This window comes from Scyliorhinus torazame, chromosome 1 (genome assembly GCF_047496885.1).
Source record: "Scyliorhinus torazame isolate Kashiwa2021f chromosome 1, sScyTor2.1, whole genome shotgun sequence".
Classification (NCBI taxonomy): domain Eukaryota; kingdom Metazoa; phylum Chordata; class Chondrichthyes; order Carcharhiniformes; family Scyliorhinidae; genus Scyliorhinus; species Scyliorhinus torazame.
Genome location: NC_092707.1, coordinates 333,483,323 through 333,503,919, shown reverse-complemented (window position 1 = coordinate 333,503,919; position 20,597 = coordinate 333,483,323). Strand labels below are relative to the sequence as shown.

The 20,597-nt window shown below is 47.6% G+C and overlaps 1 protein-coding gene across 4 annotated transcripts in view; it reads left to right on the top strand.

Moving 5' to 3' along the window:
- LOC140425095 (tyrosine-protein phosphatase non-receptor type 14-like) overlaps window positions 1–20,597 on the top strand; it is a 391,006-nt gene that overhangs the window by 90,549 nt on the left and 279,860 nt on the right. The window contains exon 2 of one of the 4 annotated variants that reach the window (XM_072509005.1): window positions 3,335–3,389. The exons of the other annotated variants lie outside the window; for them this stretch is intronic. The gene's annotated coding sequence lies outside the window, so the exon portion shown is untranslated. The remainder of the gene's footprint in view (window positions 1–3,334; window positions 3,390–20,597) is intronic. 4 annotated transcript variants of the gene reach the window in all.

Here is a 20,597-nt window from a genome sequence, read left to right as displayed (position 1 = left end):
GGATAGCTCCGGATCTGATTAACAAGTTTTTTGAGGAATTTCATGAGAGGTTGTACAGGTCAGAGCCGCCTGGAGAGACCGTGAGATGCAGGAATTTTTAGATGGGTTGGAGTACCCGAGGCTAGGGGAGGGGGACAGGGCTACATTAGAAGGAGCGATAGTGGAGTAGGAGATAAAGGATGCGATTGGGAGGATGCAGTCGGGGAAGGTGGCAGGGCCGGATGGGTTTCCAGTGGAATATTATAACAAATTCAAGGATAAGCTGGCACCCCTGATGGCGGGGATGTTTGAAGAGGCGATAGGGAAGGGGGTGTTGCCACAAACATTGGGGCAGGCATCAATTTCCCTGTTGCTAAAAAAAGACAAGGATCCGACGGAGTGTGGGTCGTATCGGCCCATATCACTTCTGAATGTGGACGCAAAAGTATTGGCGAAGGTACTGGCGGGTAGGCTGGGGGAGTGCCTCCCGAAGGTGATAGGTGACGATCAGACGGGGTTCGTGAGAGGGAGGCAGCTCTTTTCAAACATTAGAAGGGTATTGAACGTCGTTATGGCACCGGCAGAGGGGAAGGAAACAGAGGTGGTTGTGGCATTGGACGCTGAGAAGGCGTTCGACTGGGTAGAATGGGGGTACTTGATGGCAGTTCTGGAGCGGTTTGGGATTGGACCAGGATTTGTGAACTGGGTCAAGCTGCTATATAAGGAGCCGAGGGCGAGTGTCCGCAGAAACAACATCAGCTCGAGATACTTTTCTCTCCACCGTGGGAATAGGCAGGATGTCCTATGTCCCCCCTGCTGTTTGCACTCGCGATTGAGCTGTTGGCCATCGCATTAAGAAGTTTGGGGGTATGGAAAGGAATAGTGCGGGGGGTGATAGAGCATAGGGTGTCCTTATATGCCGATGACTTGCTGTTATACGTGTCGGGACCGAGTGTGTTGATAGGGGGAATATTGGAGCTGCTTAGAGTGTTTGGGTCTTTCTCTGGGTACAAGCTGAACCTGGACAAGAGTGAGTATTTTGTGGTGTCTCGGCCGGGGGTGGGGGCAGGGTTGGGGGGGCTGCCATTCCGTAGGGCAGGGACTCACTTTAGGTACCTGGGGGTGCAGGTTGCCCGGGAGTGGGAGGGGGGGCTCCGCAGATCTGGCACAGTGGGATGGTCTCCCTCTGTCACTGGCAGGTCGGGTACAGGTGGTTAAAATGAACGTGCTGCCGCGATATCTGTTTATTTTTCAATGCCTGACGATTTTCGTGCCAAAGGCTTTTTTCAAAGAGATTGAGGGAAGGATTACTTCGTTCATATGGGGAGGGAAGGTGGCCAGAGTAAGAAAGGTGCTGCTACAGAGGGGAAGGCAGGCAGGGGGTTTGGGTCTTCCGAACCTGATGTATTACTACTGGGCGGCGAATGTGGAGAAGGTGCGGAGCTGGGTCAGAGGGGTTGATTCCCAGTGGGTCAGAATGGAGGAGAATTTGTGCAGGGGGTCAGGATTGAAAGCACTAGCAACAGTGCCGCTCCCGATAGCACCGGGGAAATACTCAGGGAGTCCGGTAATAATAGCTTCATTGAGAATTTGGAGGCAGTTTCGCCAACACCTCGTGTTGGGGGCAGAGTCAAGGAAAATTCTGATTCGGGGGAACCTCCGATTTGAGCCAGGGAGGTGGGATAGAAATTTTCGGAAATGGGAGGAGAAAGGGATTAAGATACTAAAAGATTTGTTTCTGAGGGGCCGGTTTGCAGGATTGAAGGAGCTGGAAGCGAAGTATGGGCTGGAGCAGGGGGAAATGGTTAGATACATGCAGGTTTGAGATTTTGCCAGAAAGGGGATACAGAACTTCCCGGAGGAGCCGGCCTCCACATTGCTGGAGGAGGTGCTGACGACCGGGGGACTGGGGAAGGGGGTTGTGTCAGCGGTTTACGGAGTTATTTTGGAAGAGGAGAAGGCACCACTGGAAGGGATCAAAGCAAAGTGGGAGGAAGAGTTGGGAGAGGATATGGAATAGGGGTTCTGGTGTGAGGTGCTCTGGAGAGTGAATGCCTCCACCTCGTGCGCGAGGTTGGGGCTGATACAGCTGAAGGTGGTATACAGAGCACACCTCACGAGGGCGAGGATGAGCCGATTCTTTGAAGGAGTAGAAGATGTTTGTGAACGTTGCGGCGGGGGCCCCGCTAATCATGTTCATATGTCTTGGTCCTGTCCAAAGCTGGAGGATTACTGGAAGGAGGTTTTTAGGGTAATTTCTAAAATGGTGCACGTGAAACTGGACCCGGGCCCCCTGGAGGCCATATTCGAGGTGTCGGACCAGCCAGGGTTGGAAACGGGTGCGGAGGCAGATGTTGTAGCCTCCGCCTTGTTGACCGCCCGAAGGCGGATCCTGATAGCTTGGAGAGCAACCTCTCCACCCTGTGCCCTGGCGTGGCGGAGGGACCTGTTGGAATTCTTGACTATTGAGAAGGTTAAGTTTGAATTGAGGGGAAGGATGGAGGGGTTCTACAATTCATGGGCATTATTCATTTTGCACTTTCAAGAACTGGATAACATCGAACATTAGTTGGGGCGTGTCAGTGGGAGGGTTGGGGGAAGGGGGGCTGTGTGTGTTAATGGCAACTATGGGTGATCCCTAATTCCGTTTTGTCATTTGTTTGTGTGAACATGCGGGCTAATGTTTGGGATTTGGTGGGAGGGTGGGGTCATTGTTATTGATATGGGGATTGACATATTTGTTACTGATTATTGTGATGGTGGGTGTAAATTTGGGAGAAAATGTGAAAAAGGAAGAGAATTTTTTTAAAAGTAGGCATTCTCTTGTGTTGGTTCCTACTCAACCTGTTACAGATCCAGTCCAGTCCAGCAGGCTTGGAGCTTTAAGGCTTGGGCTAATTTCATTAGAGCTGGTACACCACTCTTGATGGTGGACGTTGAAGTCCCTGATTCATTCCCCTATTCATCCTAATTTCCACAATGCTTCCAATAAATGGAACACAGCTAAACAGTAGATAAGATCACCAGGTGGTTTCTTGACTTTGCTTGCCAAGCCATGAAACTTCATGGGGTCCAATGTTGATGTTGAACACTTTCAGGATCAAGCTCAGACGATTGTATACCACTGTGCACTTATTTGTCTATTGATGATTTTTGAGGTTATTTGTGAAGGCCCGCCTTCTCAACCTCGTCCCTTGCCTGAGGTGTGGTGATCTTCAGGTTAAATCACCACCAGTGAGCTCTCTCCCCTCAAAGGGGAAAGCAGCCTCTGGTCATCTGGGACTATGGCGACTTTAGTTTTTATGTGTCTACTCAGTAAATAGGACCGTATGTAACCAAGGTATTTTGTCCACAGGGAAATGGTTTGCAGAATTTACGAAGGCTCCAGGAATCGATAGGCCAAACATTAGGTGGGTGAGGGGCTGGGAACACAAAATGTAGTCCGGTGTAAATCTCTGCTGTAAAAATGTCTGATAAAAGATACTTTGTCCAATTTTCAAACCACAATATGTTAGAAAAAAGAAAGGAAATAAAGAGAAGTTGACAGATGAGTGCTGTTTGAAATGGGTGTCTAGCGCAATGAAAGACAGCTCTGTCACATCAAAGAAGACTGTTCTTCCTTACTGAGGTTGTAAGTTCGGCCCTCCTTCACCTACAGTTGACTAGTGTTGTGGTCCATTGTAACTGTGTTCTATCCAGAATGACCTTTCATGTTTAAAGCATACAAGCACCTCTCATTCATAGCCCACAGGTGGTCATTATTTTTCAGTTGTGCTGAGATTACCCAGTATTTTCTTCTCTCCAAATGCTGTGCCTAGATTTTGCGTAACTAATTCTGAATTAAATTATGATCATCTGTTTGTGAATGTGGCTGTTAAACAATAAAATGTGAATCCATTTGCTTTTTTAAAAAACAATATTTTCCCTTTCCTTTCAATCTTCTGGTTCAGGCATCTGGCAAGCCAGGGTAGCCAGGCTGATGTGTTTTTGGACTCATCAAAGCAGCCTTTTTTTTTTTTCTGAACCATTCCTGGCAGGGTGCTCAAGAACAGAATTTCTTTCTGTCTGGTATTGCAAGTGTGCAATTTCTAAAAACATATTCCTTGGATGTGGAAATATCTAACATGCAAAGCCCATCCCAAATGGCCTTGGTATGCTCTGCCATTTCAGGGGTACAATGCTATGGCACTGGGGTCACAAATATGTCAGGCAGGGTAAGGTTCCTTTCTCTAGAGGACATTTAATGAGTCAATTGGGTTTTTGTGACAATCCAACAATTTCTTCAGCTTTTTCCTTCTTTCTGTTATTTTAAACACGTACTGTGTTGGGATTTGAACACTCATTCGCTGAATGAGTAACCCAGGCATCTGGAGTACTCTTCAAGTCACAACACGATGCATTTTGCCATGCTATAGCATTTGTGATGGATTATTAACATTCTGCGAATTACTGTGTTCTCCCGCCGGAGCTGAATTGCACCGGGAGCACGAATGAGGAAGCAATTCACAATTATTTTCCTAGGACTGCCTCTTTGTGGCCCAATAGTGAGGTCCCACGGCTGGCCACCGCCACCCCCGCATCTCAATTCAACCCCCCACCCCCTCCAGAACAACTCAGCCCCCCCCCCTCCCCCCCCCCCCCCACAAAGACCCCCTAAATAACGAGACCCCCCTCCAAAGAAAGGGACTCCTGTTAGAAAGTGCCCCTTCCCAATAAAAGGAAGCCCTCCCTCCAGAAAAGACCTCTGTCAGGAAGACCCCCCCCCCCCCCCCTCCAAAAAGTGACCCCTCTCAGGAAGGTCCCCTAGAAGAGAGACCCTCTCGGGAAGCCCATCAGAAGAGAGACCCCTGTCTGGAAACTAGAGAGCAGCCCAGACAGAGGCAGTGAAAATAATTACTGCATTAATACTCACATGGGCAATACGCCTGCTCACTCAGACACCGGAAGCAGCACCTGGCAATTCCTGGAAAGAAAAAACAAGTCAGCTGTGTTTAAACCCCCTCGGATCCTTGAGCTACAAGTCATTCATTCATTTTTCTTTGTTCTTGATTTTAATAGAATGTGATTGACAGCTTCCACATACACACAGCTGTCAGCATTGTTCCATTCATCTCCCTTCACAGTTGGGTAACTGTGAAGTGCGCCAATCATCAAGCTTTGATTGACCGGTCCTGGACCACTTCAAACAGAATTAAGTGCTTTCCAATCATCTCCATGTGATTTTTGAAGTGGTCAGCTGGAAATTGACAGCATTTAACTCTCTTTGATAATCTTGCATTAATGGCATTAAAACTTCACCATTTATGGAAAATGCAGACACCAGGGCAAGGATTCCGCCGGCCCCGATGCCGGCTCGCCGATTCTCCGGCGCCGATTCTCGGGCGCCCGTGGGATCGCCGCTGCGCCGGTCGGGGCTGTTGAAAGCGATCCCCCCCCCGGCGATTCTCCGGGTCCTGATGGGCCGAATGGCTGCCGAGTTCTACCAAGACCCGCTGGCGTGGGTCACGTATGGTCCCACATGGCGGGACCTGGAAGTTCTGTGTGCGGGAGCCGTCCTGGTGGGGGCCAGGGGGATCCGACCACGGTGGCCTGGCCTGCAATCGGGGCCTACCGATCAGCAGGTGGGCTGATTCCGTGGGGGCCTATATTCCTCCACGCCGGGCCCCTGTAGGGCTCCGCCATATTGCCCAGGGCCCAGCGCAGAGATGGGAACACGCAAATGCGTGGAATCACGCCGGCCGTCATGCGCATTCGCGAACTCCCGCCGGCTGGAGCGCGCTGGCTGGAGCTGCGGGGACCACGCCAGCACCGACCTAGCCCCCTAGGAAGGAGAGCATGCCGGACAATTGAGGACCGTTGACGCCCGTGTGGTTCACCCCGCTTTTCACGTGGCGTCAGAACTTGGCCGCGGGATTGGAGAATCCCGGCCAAGGTGTTGCTTTCCCTCTTCATGTGCAGCATTTATGATTTTAATTTTCAGATGTAAAATGCTAAAATTACTAGGTTGACAAAACTGCTTTTATATCAATGTCCTGAATACAACATTAGAAAGCAGGCATGAATACAGCTTTAAAAAGCAGGCATAGTTTGGTAGCCATCAGGAATTACTATAGTCACTTGAAAAATAGGAATTTATTTAGACTTTTTGGCCGTCGCTACAAAAATAGTTTAGAACTGAGTATCTTTAATTCTGCAGTCCCTACATTGGTATAAAGGTTTTGAAGTAAAGGAAGAGCAGACAAGATCGAACATTGTATAGTCGATGGATGGTTATCTCGATCTTTCCTTGAATTGCATTGAAAATCCATGGGGCTGGATTCTTCTGCCCCGCTTGCCGCACGATCGCCACAGGTGGGATGCGGACCATGTAAAGGTCCATTGACCTCTGGCATGGAGCGGGATTCTCCAATCCCACGGCAGAGTGTCCACGCCGTCGCAAACGCCGTCGCGTTCTACGACGGCGTGAACGGGCCGCTCCCACGTCTAATTCTGGCACCTACAGGGGGGCCAGCATGGCACTGGAGCGGTTCGCGCCGTTCCAGCTGCAGATCCCGGCGCGAAATGGGCGCCGCGGGATCCGTGCATGCGCAGTTGCGCCGGTGCCAACGAGGACATGCGCAGTGGCGCCGGCACAAACGCGCACATGCACAATGGCCTCCTTCAACGCGCCGGCTCCGGCACAACATGGCGCAGGGCTACAAGGGCCGGCGCGTAGGAAAGGAGGCCCCCAGCCACAGAGGCCGGCCCACCGATCGGTGGGTCCCGATTGCAGGCCAGGCCACATCAGAGGGCCCCCCGGCGTCGGACTCTTTCCCCCCCACCCCCCCCACAGGCCGCCACCCGACCCTTACACGCCGAGGCCCCGCCGGCCCAGAGCAGGTTAGAACGGCACCTTCGGGATTCGGCTCTTTTCCTACGGCTGCTCAGCCCACCTGGGCCAGAGAATCAGTGGGCCGGCCGCGTAGAGCAGCCCGCGACCGGCGCCGTGCCAACCACACTGGCACTGATTCCCCACACTGCAGAGAATCGCGTGCTGGCGTCGGGGCGGCGTGGCGCGATTTACAGTGTAAATTGCAATTTTTAAGAATATATATCAACCAATTCAAATTGGCAATCTTCATCTTCCCTTAAGGCCCCAAGGTACATTGCAAGGTACATTGCTCCTTCAAGGGTGTTATTCTTTTGATGTTTTCCCTTTTGATGTTTTCAATGGTTTTCTTTGGAAACCAAAAATGGTGGTGTCTCAGTGAAGTTAGTGCACGCCGTTAAAAGGAGGGCCAACAACATCAAAGAAAGACCTTCAAAAGACTTGCAGGCCAGACCCAAACTGTTCACTCATCCCTACAATTGTGGCTGTTGCTCTGAAATTATTTGTATTACTTATGATAAAATTAAAATCTACTAAAAATGAGCAATGCTGTGATTTCCGAGTTAGTTTCTGCAAACCAACAAAGGTATTTACTTAACTCTTTTTATACAGAGTATGTCAGCATTTCTAAACTGCGGCCAGGATTATAGTCTTGATTGCTTTCACTCTGCTTAAACCAATCATAATATTGGCAGAGGTCTAAAATCAAATCGCAACTGGTTTAGGAAATGTTCTGTGGCACAAGGGTACTTAATACTCCAATGAATTTATTTCATTGAGAAATCTGAAGAAAAGGTAATAACCATATCGCTGGTTATCACCAAGATTGAAAAGAATAGTAGGGTGCTCTTTCCAAGGGCCAGTGCAGACTCGTTGGGCCAAATGGCCTCTTTCTGCATTGTGAATTTTATGAATCAGGAAATTACTCTAGTTGGTTTTAAATCCCTTTAAATTAGAGGAGAAAGGGAAGACTGAGGGGGCTAAATGTTCCACAGTTCTGAGGTCCTGGGAAAGAATGAGTTAAACTTGAGACTGTTGGTTCTTGATTTCCGCAAGTGGGCAAGTGGAAGGAATGTGCGTAGAGTAGCATATTTATAGCTCGGAAAGAACAATAAGCTCAGAGAAACTGAACAGCACATGTACATTGACCAGTTATTCACCCAGATTTTGAGGTGCATGACCTTCTGTCACAGCTGTAGAATGTACTGCAGCATTAAACAATAGTCTATAGAAACATAGAAAATAGGAGCAGGGGTAAGCCAGTCGGTTCTTTCGGCCTGCTCCACCATTTACTGTGATCACGGCTGATCCTCAATCTGAACACCGTACGCCCACGCTCTCCCCATACCCCATGACATCTTTAGAGTTTAGAAATCGATCTGTTTCCGTCTTAAATATATTCAGGGCCTTGGCCTCCACAGCCTTCTGTGGTAGAGAATTCCACATGTTCACCACTCTCTGTGAAGACTTTTCTCCGCATCTCTGTCCTAGATGGCCTACCCCCTATCTTGAGCCTGTGATCCCTTGTTCTAGACCATCCATTCAGAGGAAACAACATCCGTGCATCCAATCTGTCCAGTCTTGTCAGAATTTTATATGTGCATGATCTACCAGCCGTGACCTGCCGAATTTGGGGCGCAATGCGGATGGTAGAAACTGGGAGAAGCCTCCCCCAGGCTTCCCGACAGCCGTTGTGCCTTGTGATATCATCTTTTTTTCAAATAAATATTAGAGTACCCAATTTTTTCTAATTAAGGGGCAATTTAGCGTGGCCAGTCCACCTACCTTTTGGGTTGTGGGGGCGAAACCCACGCAGACACGGGGAGAATGTGCAAACTCCACACGGACAGTGACTCAGAGCCGGGATCGAACCTGGGACCCCGGCACCGTGAGGCAGCAGTGCTAACCACTGCACCACCGTGCTGCCCGTGCCTCGTGATATCTAATTCGATCTCGCGAGACGTCGTGATCAGGATCCCACCCACAATGGGTGGGACCCTGTCTTGCATGGCTAATTGGGTTCAAGAACCCACTTAATCATGCTGACGCTGGATCTAACTGGATGGCACTGCCAGGTTGGCAATTTCGGGGTGGCACTGCCAAGAGGGTGGGCGTCATAGAAGGTGGGGGGGGGGGTCTGAAAGAGGGTGTGGGAAGACCTGAAAAGGGGGGCCCTCAGCAACCCCATAGCGGGGTGCCCTCTCGCTGTGTGATGTGGGGGACTGCCCATGTGTGTGGGGGTGACATTGCCCATGGGTGGGGGGTTGTGGGGGCCTCAAGCCTTATTCGAGATCGGGGCACTATTTCAAAATGGTGGCCCGATCTCTGAGGTGCTAGTCTGGCCAGCAAGTGATGCTGGCTCCAAGTGTGTGCTAGCCCGGAGCGAAACTCTTCAGGGCCCAAAAAAGTGACTAAGTATGGTTAGATAGCGGTGGGGAACCCGCTGACATAGCCAGGGAGAAACTCCCAGTCAAACCTGCCTGAAATGACACTTATGGTTAGATCGCGCCCTACGTTTCAATTAGATCCTCTTTCATTCTCCTAAATTTCATTGAATACAGGCCGCCTCCGTGCACATACGTGGCCTCTGAACCGGAAATGCTAGGGGCCGTATCAGTAGCTAGTGCTGTGTGCTCTACGCTGCCTCCCTGCTACCCCCCAGCAAAACCGGGTATCGGTGGCCTTTTGATGCCAGATTTCCTGGCGTAAAAGACCTCTGTTTTCACGCTGGCATGGGACTTAGTTTCCAAAATGGAGAATCCAGCCCCAGATTTGTCAACGTGTAACTGATTGGAACTGGCAGTTTGAGCTGAGACGGAACAAACTGCTTAAAAATGCAAGGCCACGTTCAAAGGTGAAATTAGAGGCCAACAAGTCACCCGTTGGAGTGTGAAGAGAGAGACATCTCCGTGATCTAGGCACCCATTGAAATTCATAGCTGTCTAAGGAAGAGATATGAAAAATGCAAAGTACAGGATATTGAAACAATGGCTGCCAGACTCATCCAAAACCGCTTGGAAATTACACCAGTATTTCAAATCAAGGTTGCTAGCCACTAGACCGAGATTGCAACTGACAAGAAAGTGTCCAAAAAGTCTTCAGCCGAGGAAACAAGCTGAGGGTTGCTCTCTCTCCCTCTCTCTATTGGAATAAGTGTGTCACTTGGTTCGAGAAGACAGTGAACTGAATGCTCGGAATTGCATCATCTTCTACATCTGACCACGTCCAACAAACCAGCTAATTTAAATCCACCCCAATGTTTAAAATCTATGCTTCATTCTTTTACCTTTTCTTAAATTGGACTCTAACTCCCTTATTTCTGCTATGCGCGCATGTGACTGTGTATATGCGCAGGGCAATGACTGCATGAGAGATTAATTCTTGATGTCACGTTTTAATTATTTTTCCTGGTTTTAGTGGTTAATAAATTTTCCCCTTTGACTCAGGAAATCTTATTTGATTGGCTCCTTATTGATCACATCTTAAATAGTTGAATACATTCTGATTTGGAAAAGGTATATCCTTGTAAAAAAAAAGAAACTAAACCTTTGTTGTGACCAACCGTGAGGGGAGGCAGTTCACCCCTTCTCACCTGGTTGTAACAATTGACCCGTAACGATTTTCCTGAAAAATTTGTCTCCATAATTCAACTTATACATGGTAAATAAAAATTATTGTCTGGTTTGGGGGGGGGGGGGAGACCCATTTTGCACATGCTTTCCACAGACTGGTTGCCTAAGGAGGTAGCATTTCCATTTGCAGGTTTGTGCCACTCCCACAATGTAAATGTACTCTTTTATGTGCAATGCAAGTTTAAATAAGTTCTTGGCTTTCTTGAAACCTGTACTAATTGCAGCAGGTAACTTGGTAGGATTTGCTGAGGCTTGTAAAAACCATTAATGTATCCAGCCACACACATTGCAGAACACCTGTTAGGATAATAATAGATACACTTGAAAGCTGTTAATTGGGATGATCCTGGTATAAGCCTATTATTCAGATCATTCCAATGGCAGCTAAAATGCAAGAGGCACGCATTGTTTTGCAGGAACTGGGCTAGTATTTGGTTCATGACAGGAGGTAAGGAGTGGGGGGAAAAAGAAAATACAGGGACATATGAGAACTTGATAAGAGTTAAAGTAGGAACGAGTGCTCCAAGTTAGTGACCAGTGTCGTATAGACTGACCTGTGCTATTTTGTAATCATAACGAGGTTATTCATGAAGGTCCGCCTTCTCAACCTTGCTCCTCGCCTGAGGTGTGGTGATCCTCTGGTTAACCCACCACCAATCAGCTCTCCCCCTCAAAGGGGGAAAGCAGCCTATGGTCGTGGGCACGGCAGGGAGGTGGGCACGGGAGCAATAGGTCAGAAGGTGAGAGCATTGAGGGAGAACTAGGGAATAGGGACAGTGGGGCTCTGAGGCAGAGCAGACAGGGAGAGGTTGCTGAACACAGCGGGTCTGGTGGCCTGAAGTGCATATGTTTTAATGCAAGAAGTATTACGGGTAAGGCAGATGAACTTAGAGCTTGGATTAGTACTTGGAACTATGATGTTGTTGCCATTACAGAGACCTGGTTGAGGGAAGGGCAAGATTGGCAGCTAAACGTTCCAGGATTTAGATGTTTCAGGCGGGATAGAGGGGGATGTAAAAGGGGAGGCGGAGTTGCGCTACTGGTTCGGGAGAATATCACAGCTGTACTGCGGGAGGACACCTCAGAGGCCAGTGAGGCTATATGGGTAGAGATCAGGAATAAGAAGGGTGCAGTCACAATGTTGGGGGTTTACTACAGGCCTCCCAACAGCCAGCGGGAGATAGAGGAGCAGATAGGTAGATAGATTTTGGAAAAGAGTAAAAACAACAGGGTTGTGCTGATGGGAGACTTCAACTTCCACAATATTGACTGGGACTCACTTAGTGCCAGGGGCTTAGACGGGGCGGAGTTTGTAAGGAGCATCCAGGAGGGCTTCTTAAAACAATATGTAGACAGTCCAACTAGGGAAGGGGCGGTACTGGACCTGGTATTGGGGAATGAGCCGGGCCAGGTGGTAGATGTTTCAGTAGGGGAGCATTTCGGTAACAGTGACCACAATTCAGTAAGTTTTAAAGTACTGGTGGACAAGGATAAGAGTGGTCCTAGGATGAATGTGCTAAATTGGGGGAAGGCTAATTATAACAATATTAGGCGGGAACTGAAGAACATAGATTGGGGGCGATGTTTAAGGGCAAATCAACATCTGACATGTGGGAGGCTTTCAAGTGTCAGTTGAAAGGAATTCAGGACCGGCATGTTCCTGTGAGGAAGAAGGATAAATACGGCAATTTTCGGGAACCTTGGATAACGAGAGATATTGTAGGCCTCGCCAAAAAGAAAAAGGAGGCATTTGTCAGGGCTAAAAGGCTGGGAACAGACTAAGCCTGCGTGGAATATAAGGAAAGTAGGAAGGAACTTAAGCAAGGAGTAAGGAGGGCTAGAAGGGGTCACGAAAAGTCATTGGCAAATAGGGTTAAGGAAATTCCCAAGGCTTTTTACACGTACATAAAAAGCAAGAGGGTAGCCAGGGAAAGGGTTGGCCCACTGAAGGATAGGCAAGAGAATCTATGTGTGGAGCCAGAGGAAATGGGCGAGGTACTAAATGAATGCTTTGCATCAGTATTCACCAAAGAGAAGAAATTGGGAGATGTTGAATCTGGAGAAGGGTGTGTAGATAGCCTGGGTCACATTGAGATCCAAAAAGACGAGGTGTTGGGTGTCTTAAAAAATATTAAGGTAGATAAGTCCCCAGGGCCTGATGGGATCTACCCCAGAATACTGAAGGAGGCTGGAGAGGAAATTGCTGAGGCCTTGACAGAAATCTTTGGATCCTCACTGTCTTCAGGGGATGTCCCGGAGGACTGGAGAATAGTCAATGTTGTTCCTCTGTTTAAGAAGGGTAGCAAGGATAATCCAGGGAACTACAGGCCAGTGAGCCTTACTTCAGTGGTAGGGAAATTACTGGAGAGAATTCTTCGAGACAGGATCTACTCCCATTTGGAAGCAAATGGACGTATTAGTGAGAGGCAGCATGGTTTTGTGAAGGGGAGGTCGTGTCTCACTAACTTGATAGAGTTTTTCGAGGAGGTCACTAAGATGATTGATGCAGGTAGGGCAGTGGATGTTGTCTATATGGACTTCAGTAAGGCCTTTGACAAGGTCCCTCATGGTAGACTAGTACAAAAGGTGAAGTCACACGGGATCAGGGGTGAGCTGGCAAGGTGGATACAGAACTAGCTAGGTCATAGAAGGCAGAGAGTAGCAATGGAAGGATGCTTTTCTAATTGGAGGGCTGTGACCAGTGGTGTTCCACAGGGATCAGTGCTGGGACCTTTGCTCTTTGTAGTATATATAAACGATTTGGAGGAAAATGTAACTGGTCTGATTAGTAAGTTTGCAGACGACACAAAGGTTGGTGGAATTGCGGATAGCGATGAGGACTGTCAGAGGATACAGCAGGATTTAGATTGTTTGGAGACTTGGGCAGAGAGATGGCAGATGGAGTTTAATCCGGACAAATGTGAGGTAATGCATTTTGGAAGGTCTAATGCAGGTAGGGAATATACAGTGAATTGTAGAACCCTCAAGAGTATTGAAAGTCAGAGAGATCTAGGAGTACAGGTCCACAGGTCATTGAAAGGGGCAACACAGGTGGAGAAGGTAGTCAAGAAGGCATACGGCATGCTTGCCTTCATTGGCCGGGGCATTGAGTATAAGAATAGGCAAGTCATGTTGCAGCTGTATAGAACCTTAGTTGGGCCACACTTGGGAGTATAGTGTTCAATTCTGGTCGCCACACTACCAGAAGGATGTGGAGGCTTTAGAGAGGGTGCAGAAGAGATTTACCAGAATGTTGCCTGGTATGGAGGGCATTAGCTATGAGGAGCGGTTGAATAAACTCGGTTTGTTCTCACTGGAACGAAGGAGGTTGAGGGGAGACCTGATAGAGGTATACAAAATTATGAGGGGCATAGACAGAGTGGATAGTCAGAGGCTTTTCCCCAGGGTCGTGGGGTCAATTACTAGGGGGCATAGGTTTAAGGTGAGAGGGGCAAGGTTTAGAGTAGATGTACGAGGCAAATTTTTTTACGCAAGAGGGTAGTGGGTGCCTGGAACTCACTACCGGAGGAGGTAGTGGAAGCAGGGACGATAGTGACATTTAAGGGGCATCTTGACAAATATATGAATAGGATGGGAATAGAGGGATACGGACCCAGGAAGTGTAGAAGATTGTAGTTTAGTCGGGCAGCATGGTCGGCACGGGCTTGGAGGGCCGAAGGGCCTGTTCCTGTGCTGTACATTTCTTTGTTCTTTGTTCTTTGTTTGTTGTCTGGGACTTTACTTTTTACCGTACCTGTTTAATCATTGAGTTGGAATTGCGGCGATGTGCTGGGGCCATGGCATTGTTATTCAGCCTAATATTAGCATGGGCAGTACATGCAAAAGAATTCATTGCAGATGGTTGGGGGCTATAGTCCTTATCAATTAGTGTTTGGTAGAAATCCTAAAATTCCGTCCATTTTGGATGACCAGCCTCCAACTTGGGAGGGGACTACAATTAGCTCTGGTTTTGCTGAACATTTAAATGCATTACATTGCAGTAGAAAAGCTTTTTTGGAAGCAGAAGTCTCTGAAAGAATTCGCAGAGCTTTAAGACATAACGTACGGCCATCAGATGCTGTTTTTCAGCAAGGAGGAATGGTATACTATAAGAGAGACAATTCTAATGAATGGAAAGGCCCAAGGAAGATCATAGGCATAGGTGGCAAAACAATTATTTTGCAACATGGTAATCAAACTGTTAGGGTACATTCATCAAGGATAATGGGTACAGATTACAAATTTTCAAACTTAGACAGAGCAGACAGACATGACGAGGAACCAGAGTCATCTGGTACACATGTGTTACAGAACTATGAGGACCAATTAACTGATATAGACAGGGTTTATGTGGAGGAATACAACACTTCTGATGAATTAGAACAGGCCATTTTTCCGAAAGGGCAACTGCCAAAAGTTGGTTCAAAAGTGACATACTTGCCTGAACGGTCTAGTCAATGGAAGGATGCAACTGTTATTACTAGAGCAGGGAAGGCCACTGTAAAGTATAAACATTGGTTAAATGTACAGCCTTCAGGGGAAGGAGTCAAGACAATGGATTGGGAAAACAAAGTTCAAAAATGGAGGGCACAGAAACGCAGTGCCGGTTCAGATAGTACATCGGATAGTGAACAGGTCCGCAGAAAATGATCGAGAACTATTGAAAGGACATCCCACAGCAGAAGGGAAAGATCAAGCAGTAGCAGTACAGAACGAGATACCAGGCAGGATAGGGGACGTAGTTTATCAAGATCTCGGAACATGAGTAAGACTACGAATACTAATAGGAGTAGAAGCCCACATGCACGTGAGATTTTGGTGGCTTCAAATAAATTAGATGAAAAAGTTATCAAAGAAGCTAAACAGCAAGAATTGCATGGTTGGAGTGAATTTGGGGTATACACGGAAGTACCAGATAGGGGACAAAGAGCTCTATCCCACAGATGGATTTGCACGGAAAAGGTTCTTCTGGATGGAACTTATAAGGCAAAGGCCAAGCTTGTGGCAAGGGGATTTGAAGAAAACTTAGAAGATCAGGATTTAAGGGTAGATTCACCTACAGCAGGAAAGGTTATTTTAAAGATCTTCTTGGCTCTATTAGCTACAAAGGCATGGGAATGCAAATCTATAGATATAAAAGCTGCTTTTTTGCAGGGGCATCAGATCCAGAGAGACATTTTTCTCCATCCTCCTCAAGCAGCTAACCACAGAAGGGGTACTCTGGAAGTTGAACAAATGTGTATATGGATTAAATGATGCATCTAGAGTCTGGTATTTTTCGGTAAGGTCAGTTTTGTTAAAGTTAGGCTGTTGCCAGTTGAAAGCAGATCCTGCAATGTTTTACTGGCACTATAAAGGAAATCTTTCTGGCATTTTTATGATGCATGTCGATGCTTTTTTGTGGGGTGGGATTAGTGATTTTGAAGCTATTGTAATCTCTGGTTTGAGGAAAGAATTCAGGGTTGGAAGTCAGGCTTCCGGTGCATTTAAATATATTGGACTGGAAATTGGACAGACTGAGTTAGGGGTAACTTTACGTCAGCAATTAGTCGTGGCCGAGTTTCACAAAAAGACGCAATGGTTCAAAGATAGAAAAAGAGCAACTGCGAAGTTTAATTGGGCAACTGAACTGGTTAGGTAGACAGACTAGACCGGACGTGAGTTTTGATGTCTTAGAGTTGAGTACAAAAATGAATGATCCCAAAGTGGAAGACATAATAAGAGCAAATAAAGTGTTGGCCAAACTAAAAATGCAGGAGTGTGTTTTGAAGTTCCCGGTTTTAAGTGACCGTAGGCACTTGAAACTCATAGTTTATAGTGATGCGTCCTATGCAAATTTATGTGATGGGGTTTCAAGCGCAGGAGGTTTTGTAATTTTCCTTTTGGGGAACAATGGTAAATGTTGCCCGCTTGTGTGGAAAACAAAGAAAATAAGGAGAGTGGTAAAAAGCACTTTGGCTGCTGAGACGTTAAGCCTTGTAGAGGCGGTGGATATGGCCTTTTATATAAGTATGATATTGACAGAAATTTTGGGATTAGGGGATTTGGGTAATATACCTATTGACTGTCAGATTGACAATAAATCCCTGTGGGAAAATGGGCACTCTACAAAAAGTGTCAATAAAAGAGGTTACGGATAGACATCGCAAGTTTGAAGCAGATGTTGGACAGAGGGGAAATAACAAAAATTAAATGGGTCGACAGGAGCTATCAACTGTCAGACTGTTTACAAAAAGAGGGGCGAGTTCACAGAAACTTTTGGATATTGTTAAGGAAGGGTGCTTGTTTCTGTGACTTTTTTTTCTTCCTCGTCCAAATAAAAAAAAAAGGGGGGCAAATCATGTGTGTGTTTTTGAGTTTCTTGAAATTTTGTTTTCACCTAATTTTTTCTCTCTCCAAGGAACGGGAGACTGTTAAGTAATGGGTTAAGAGACATTGCAATTAGTTGTCTCATTTATGTTAAGTATCCATTAATTGACACTGATATGTAAAGGGGCTTCAGGTGGCCTCTGTCAGGTGATGTATAGTGAGAGTTTTGTGCAAAGGCTGTTGGAAGAAAATAAATGTGTGTTTGTGAAAAAGGAACAGAACTTTAGACTCTTCATATCACAGCAACTAAAACATCTAACATCAACTGCCGTGGGATGGCTTTTTGCAGATGTGGCAGAACATTTGCCTTCAGCATGCTGAGGTGTTGGATAGGATTTGACACCAGAGTTAAAATTGCTGCTTTGCATGACTGGAAAAGTGACCTGCAACCTTATTCCTTGAAATGCGAGTCCTGGTGAGTAAAGTCATTAAAAAATGGCCAGGAGGACGTCGACTTTTGGAAATAGAAACAGAGAGTACTTGAATCTTTTTTTAAAAATCAATTCTGAATTTATGCAAAATACTGGTTCCTGTACAGTTTGAATGCCATGTTCAGTTTTTAATATCCCATTATTTTTGTTGTTGTTGTAGTAGAGTGCACAGCACACATTCAGCAGAATGATGCCAGGAATGGAACAGGAAAATCTTGAGCTTTGTTTTTGAACAATTTTCAGTGAAGCAGAATAGGCTAAAAAATATATATATATTTTAAAATACAGGTTGATAAAATTATGGCCACGTTCAAGAGAAAAAATCAGGCAAGACCATTTTCTCTGGGTAGAGAGTCAGATGAGGGGCGTCATCCATTTTAAAATGGTCATTGTAAATTTGGGCGACCGATTAGGAGAAATTATTTTCTGCTGAGCACTATTGGACCAGGGAGCTCTTTCAACAATGAGACGGTTGAGTCTTTAGAAGGAAAATTTACGAAATCGTTAAAGCAGAAATAGATACAATGCCACGGGGCGAGAACAGGACAAAGTGATTTGTTTGTGATCACACTAGCACAGAGCTGGTGTTGATAGAAAGAGTGAAATGGTCTCTTTTGTTTTGTTAACCTATACAAATCTATGTTTTACATTGAGCAGAGTAGCATAGTTAGCAGCAGGATTCATTACTGTTGTGCAGTTAATCACAGAGCAACTTTTGGTGCAAATAGGTACGATGTAAAAATCAGTTGTTCGGGGTGGGATAATGACCACCCCCAGGCTGCACATAGCAGAGCTCCTCGGTGCTGGAAGAGATCGAAATGGCATTTTTAAATGGAGTCCCGATCTCTTTCCCCCCCCCCCCCCCCTTCCAAACACAAAAACCTCAAATCACCTATGAGGGGGTCCTTGGAGGCCCCCCCACACTTACCTCACAATCTATTTCATTTCTGTTGTATACTGCCCTACATTTCCAGAAGGCATTTGATAAGGTCCAATATCAAAGGTTGCTATGCACAATTATAGCTCATGGTGAGGGCATAACATATTAGCATGGATATAGGATTAGCTAGCTAACAAGAGGGATAAATGTCCACCTTGGACATTTTTAAGGTTGGCAAGATGCGATGAGTGGAGTGGTAGAGGGATTAGTGCTGGGGTCTCAACTATTTACAATTAGTATCAATGGCCCAAATGAATGGTTGCTAAATTTGCTGATGACTCAAAGATGGATAGGAAAGTAAATTGAGAAGTGGACAGAAGGAACAGAATTTTCCGGCTGTTCTCTGGAAGCGGGATTCTGTGGTCTATTTCCCCCCCCCCCCCCGAAACCTGCCCCCTCCTGCTGGCGAGAACAGCACGCCCCCTCCCGCTGATGAGAATGCGTGGCTGGGAGGCCGGAGAATTTCTCCCAAGGAGTCTGTAAAGGCTCATGGATATATTCAGTGAGTGGGCAAAAATATGGCCGATGGAATATCATGTGGGAAAATGTGAACTTGCCCATTTTAGCAGGACGAATAGAAAAGCAACATAATATTGAAATAGCGAGAAAGGTTGCAGAACTCTGCAGCATAGAGAGGTTGGGTGTCTTGGTACATGAATCTTGAAATGTTAGTGCAGATACAGCACAGTGGCTAGCACTGTTGCTTCACAGCACCAGGGTCTCGGGTTCGATTCCTGGCTTTGGTCTTTGTCTGTTCTCCCCGTATCTGCATGGGTTTCCCCCGGGCACTCCGGTTTCCTCCCACAAGTCCCGAAAGACGTGGGCTGGATTCTCCGCAGCTCTGCGCCGAAATCGCATTTGGCGCGGAGGCGGAGAATCCACTTTTACGCCTGAATCGAGCTCGCCGCTTGGAGGGCCAAAGAGCCTGTTCCTGTGCTGTATTCTTAGTTGTTCTTTGTCCAATAAATAAAGATTATTGCAGCACGGTAGCACAAGTGGCTAGCACTGTGGCTTCACAACGCCAGGGTCCCAGGTTCGAGTCCCTGCTGGGTCACTGTCTGTGCGGAGTCTGCACTTTCTCCCCGTGTCTGCGTGGGTTTCCTCCGGGTGCGCCGGTTTCCTCCCACAGTCCAAAGACATGCAGGTTGGGTGGATTGGCCATGCTAAATTAGCCATACTAAAGGTGATGAGAGGCATGGATAGAGGGGATAGCAAGAGACATTTCCCCAGGGTGGAAATGGCTGTCACGAGGGGACATAATTTTAAGATGATTGGAGGAAGGTATAGGGGACGGAATTCTCTCTTCCCCCCCCCCCCCCCCACGCCGGGTAGGAGAATCGCCGGGGCGATGCGCGAGTCCCGCCATGCCACCCCGACACCCGCACGCGATTCTCCCATCTCCCCCCCCCCCAAACCAGCGCCGCGAGAATCACGCCTGGCCGCTCGGAGAATCGCCGTTTGCAGAAGGCGAGCGGCGATTCTCCGCCCCGGATGGGCCGAGCGGGTGCCCCAACACGACAGGTTCCTGCCGGCGCCTGGTCCACACTTGATCGCTGCCGGTGGGAATTGCGCGGGAACGCTGGGGGTGCGGCCTGTGAGGGGGAGGGGGGTTCCTGCATCGGGGGTGCCCTCCGATGGGGCCTGGCCCACAATCGGTGCCCACCGATTGGCGGGCTGGCCTCTCGAAAGGAGGGCCTCCTTTCCTCCGCCGCCCCGCAAGATCCATCCGCCATCTTCTTGCGGGGCGGCCTCGGGGAGGATCACAACCGCGCATGCGCGGGTGACTTCATTTACACAACGTCGACTGCGTCATTGACGCGGCGCCGCTTTTTACGTGGCGCCAAGGCCCAGCGTGCGTAAAATACGCAACGCCGCTCATAGCCCCCTGGGGGCAGGAGAATAGGAGGCTGGGAGCGGGCTCCGATGCTGGGGTGAAACACTCCGGTTTTCACTCCGCGTTGGGACTTTGTCTCCATTTCAAAGAATCGCGCCCAGGGGAGCTGTCAGAGGTAGGTTCTTTACACAGAGAGTGGTGGGTGTGTGGAATGCACTGCCAGCAGAGGTGGTGGAGTCAGTCATTAGGGACATTTAATCGACCATAGACAAGCACATGGACAGCAGTAAATTGAAGGGGTGTAGGTTAGGTTGATCTTAGATTAGGATAAATGGTCGACACAACATCGTGGGCTGAAGGGCCTGTACTGTGCTGTACTGTTCTATGTTCTATAAATTGCCCTTAGTATCCAAAAAGGTTAGGAGGGGTTATTGGGTTACCGGGATAGGGTGGAAGTGAGGGCTTAAGTGGGTCGGTGCAGACTCGATGGGCCGAATGGCCTCCTTCTGCACTGTATCTTCTACGTTCTGTTATTATAGGAAGA